We start from the raw sequence: 4,800 nt of genomic DNA on the forward strand, positions 1-4,800 counted from the left end.
ATATTATATATAAATAATATATATCATAAAACACCTGACTTTGGGCGTTCTTATGTTCCCGGGATCCAGACCTCAGCGGAATTGAAAAAGATCTTACCCTCATTCGTCCGTCAGAACCCCCGGGGGGAGAAAATTTTGCTTTTCCCATTCTTCCCGCTGCCGAGAGACACTGGTGGGGCCACGGCGAAAGGGGAAAACCCCTGAAACCCCACTGTGGCCATCTCAGTTTTCACTGGGTTAGTTGAAATCCGTCTTCTTGCTTGAGTTTTAAAGAAAGAAACCCCCGCCCAAAGAATTTACAAAAAGATTATTACGTATTTCTTTTAATGAATCGATAAAAGGCTGCAGTGTAAATATAATAATTTTTTATGTAAACAATGACAAAAAATGATAGTGGGGCAGAAAGATACAATTAAAATTTTAACAAATATTGATAAAAAATTTTTGGCATTATTTAATGTTCATTTCAATAAGGGCCCTTATAAATCAGTAGTGATTGCAGATCCAAGATCAGTTTAAATGAGCTAAAACCAAAGCGTTATCATCCTTTTTGAATCAATAATATTACATATATAAATATATTACATATATATTAATATATATATATATATAATTATTATAATATATATATATAATATATATTATATTATGTGTGTGTGTGTGGTGTGTGTGTGTGTGTGGTGTGTGTGTGTGTGTGTGTGGGGTGTGTGTGTGTGTGTGTGTGTGCGTTTTGTGTGTGTGTGTTGGGGTGTGTGTGTGTGTGTGCAAGCTTTGCTTTATCAAAATCAGGGTCGGTAATTTTAATATTACCCAGTGTTGCACCACAATGACTTTGGATGTAGCTCTGTTCACTATCCAGTTCAAACAAGTTTTGAAAAGTGTTGTTGCGAGAACACTTGCCTCTCTCCTAGCTTAACAGGGAAGAAGCTAGACAGGCAGAATTTTTCAATACCAGATCATCAAGGAGCTAACGCCGACGGGGGCGCATGGCCGCATCCACCCTTCGCTTCCAGCCACGAGGATCCCTCGGGGGGGCGAGTCTCCAGGCAGGCACACGGCCCATCTCTAATTCCTCGCGACAGGTCTCGTCGAGCTGCCCAAACCATGACCTCCTGGGTTGTCCACAGGCCTCCTCCACCCTGGGTTGTCTCGCAAAGAGACAACCTGATGGGCAGGGTCGTCCACAGGGAAACGAACTAGGTGCCTCAGTTGACGATCCTGGATTATGAAAGTAACAGGTTCCATGTCAGTCTCACGGTGAAACCCCCGGTTGGACCCGGGGTCCTGCCAACTATACCCCATGATCCGGTAAAGAGACTTGTTACAAAGGCATTAAGACAAGACTCCACGACACTGGATGGTTTCACTTCCATAGAGCAAAACTGGTAGTATCAAGGCCTTGAAGACGCAGTTTGGGTTCTTCTGCATAGGTACCGACTCCCCAAATGCTCTTGTTGATCGAGTTCATGGCTCCTGTTGCCAGACCAATCCGTCTATTGACTTCTTGGTCTGACAGCCCAGAGATATGGACTACGCTACCAAGGTATGTAAAACTCTGTAACTTTAACGTCCTCACCGCAAGCATGGACCGACTGAACGGGTTCCCCTAATAGGCCCTCAAAGTCCTGAATCTTGGTCCAGGAGACCTCTAGGCCAAAGGGGCTTCGCCTCATTGCTAAATGCATCAAGAGCCACCACCAGTGACTCCAAGGACTCAGATGGGATAGCAACATCATCGCAAAGCCCAAGGTTTGAGACCTTGATATTGCCCAGTGTTGCTCCACACTGACTTTGGCTAGTAGCTCTGCCCATTATCCGTCCATACAGGTGTTGAAAAGTTTTGGGGGTGGGACACACCCTTTGGGCCTCACCCCTGAATTAACAGGGAAGAAGTTCGACAGACCCCCACCACACTTTACAGCACTTTCAATATGAGTATAAAGGCATGCTATTAGGCCAATAATCTGCATGGGAATTCCCCTGAGTCTCAGGATCTCCCATAGCGATTCCCGATTCTCGATGCACCGAGTCAAACACCTTCTTGAGGTCGATATAGGTTGCAAGCAACCCATGACCAACTCACGGCGGCGTTCCACAATTACTCGAAGCACTAGTATATGGTCTATTGTGGACTTGCCAGGAGTAAATCTGGTCTCCGATGCCTCAGTAGATGGTTGTGGATCTGTTTCAGAAGAATGTGGGCGAGAACTGTGCCTGGTATGCTGAGCAGTGTAATGTCACGGTAGTTGCTACAATCCCAATGATCCCCTTTCCCCTTCCAGAGAGGGATGACCACGCCCCTCAGCAGGTCAGGGGGAATGGTACCAGACTGCCAGATGGCAGTCAGGACTGCATGCAGGCCCCAAGCCATAGGTTCACCCCCAGCCTTTAGCAGTTCAGCAGGGATATCACATATGCCTGCAGCTTTCCCACACTTCAGCTTGGAAATCACCATCCTAACCTCAGTTAGGGTAGGATGTTCCTTGCTGATGGGTGGGTCTGGCACAGGTATTATGACATTGCTTGCATCCAAGCTAACTGTTGGAGGATCTACCTGGTACAGCTGCTCAAAATACTCGGCCCAACGTTCACATACCCCAACATGATCTGAGATTATCCGTCCATCTGCTGATCGGGCTGCAGTCATCTGTGAGGAGGGCTTAGAGTTCAGCTTTCTCAGAGCTTGGTAGGCAGGGCGAAGGTCATTTACCAAGAAATGGCCTTCTACCTCCTCAGCAGGATTCCTGATGATCTGTTCCTTGTCCCTTCTCAGCAGTATCCAAGCCCACCATAGAGCGATTCAAGATTTGATTACCATTCAGCCGAGCCATGCAACACACTTCAGTGGCCTCTAATGTATCCAGGGAGATGGAATTCTGCCTTACCTTCGGGTGTACGCCAATGGACTCCTGGGCTGCTTCGAGTGTTAAGCGCTTGAAGAGCTCCCACAGAGCAACTGTGTCCGTCAGGTTGTCAAGTTCTGTGAATCAGTCAGAGACTGCCATGGTGAACCCACGGGCACACTCCTCCTCCCTTAGTTTGTCCTGGTGAAACCTTAGGGTGGACACTGGAGGGATGGGGAGTTTTGAAGTGGACCTGCAGGGTAGCCACAACCAGCACCATGATACTGTCGATTGTGGACTCACCAGTAGTGAATCTGCTCCTGCCTCTAGGGCCCCCGCAAGTGATCACTGATATGTCTCAGAAGAATTTAGACCAGAACCTTGTCTGGTACACTATGCAGTGCAATGCCTTGGTGATTGCTGCAGTCATATCAATCCACTCTCCCCATCCAAAGAGGATGACCACACCCCTCAACAGGTCTGTGGGAATGGTACAAGACTGCCAGATAGCAGTAGGACAACTGGCAAACCCCATAGGTTCACTGACAGCCTTTAACAATGCAGCAGGGATGCTGCAAATACCTACTGTTTCACTACCCCGTATCTTGGAGATCGCCTTCCTAACTTCAATTAGGTGGTTACAGCACAAAGACTGTGACACCACTCACGTTCAGGCTGGATTGACCTGATACAACTGTCAAAAGTACTCAGCCTAATATGTATCCATAATGATCTGGATTGCAGTCATCTGTGAGGAGAGTTTGGGAGTTCAGCTTTCTCAGGGCTTGGTGGCATGATGAAGGTCATTTACTAAGAAAAGTCCTTCGACCTCCTCCACAAGATTCATGGTAAACTTCTTAACAGTGACAAGTCCTGCGCACCAGGGAATAATGCGTCACGATATCCTGTCAGTCGAACCATGCAACAAGCATGTGTGTGGTTTCCAGTGTCTCCTGTGAGATGAAATTTTATCTTGCTCTTGGGTAATCACTAATGGATTCCTGAGCTGAATATATATATATACATATATATACATACACACATATAAACATATATACTGTCAGGGTTCGATTTAAAGGAATCAGAGCGATTAGGTCAACGGAAACACACCAAAGGAAACATACAGAAGGTTTTACTACTAAAGCACAAAATTACACTGCACATAAAGGATATATACAAAACAGAAGAGAGAGGATCCAGCAGAAGAGGCGAAGTCACATGGCGGAAGGGGGCACACAGGTCAAAGTTATTTGCCAGGCCGATGTAAAGGCCCGATATCCTCATTCCCCACGAGGTGTGCGAGCCAAGTGGGAAGGACCTAAGCCCGCCGCTTGGAGTGAGGTACACATCGCTGAGGGTCCTGAATGATCTCGCAGTTGTGATATATACATATATATATATACTTATATATACACATACACACAATATATATATATATATATATATATATATATATATATATATATATATATATATATATATATATATATCATCATTATCATCATCGTCGTCAAGGGGCTAACACTGACAGGAGTGCATGGCATCCAACCCTTCCCTTCCAGCCACGAGGGTCCCTCGTGGTGAGTCCCCAGGCAGACCTTCGGCTATTGTCGAACTGCCAAAGCCATGACCTCCTAGGTCGACCCACGGCCTCCTCCACCTAGGATTGTCTCGTAAAGAGACAACCTGATGGGCAGGGTCTTCCACAGGGAAATGAGCTAGGTGCCCATATGGACTGAGTTGGTGATACCGCATTATGCAAGTAACAGGTCCCATGCCAGTCTCATGGTGCAGCCATAGTTGGATACATAGTCCTGCCAACTGTATCCCATGATCCGGTGAAGAGACTTGTTACAAGAGGCATCAAGACGAGACTCCAAGACACTGGATGGCGTCCAGGTTTCACTTCCAAGGCAAAACTGGCAGTATCAAGGCTTGAGACACGCAGCTTGGTTTT

This window comes from Penaeus monodon, chromosome 16, assembly GCF_015228065.2.
Source record: "Penaeus monodon isolate SGIC_2016 chromosome 16, NSTDA_Pmon_1, whole genome shotgun sequence".
Classification (NCBI taxonomy): Eukaryota; Metazoa; Arthropoda; class Malacostraca; order Decapoda; family Penaeidae; genus Penaeus; species Penaeus monodon.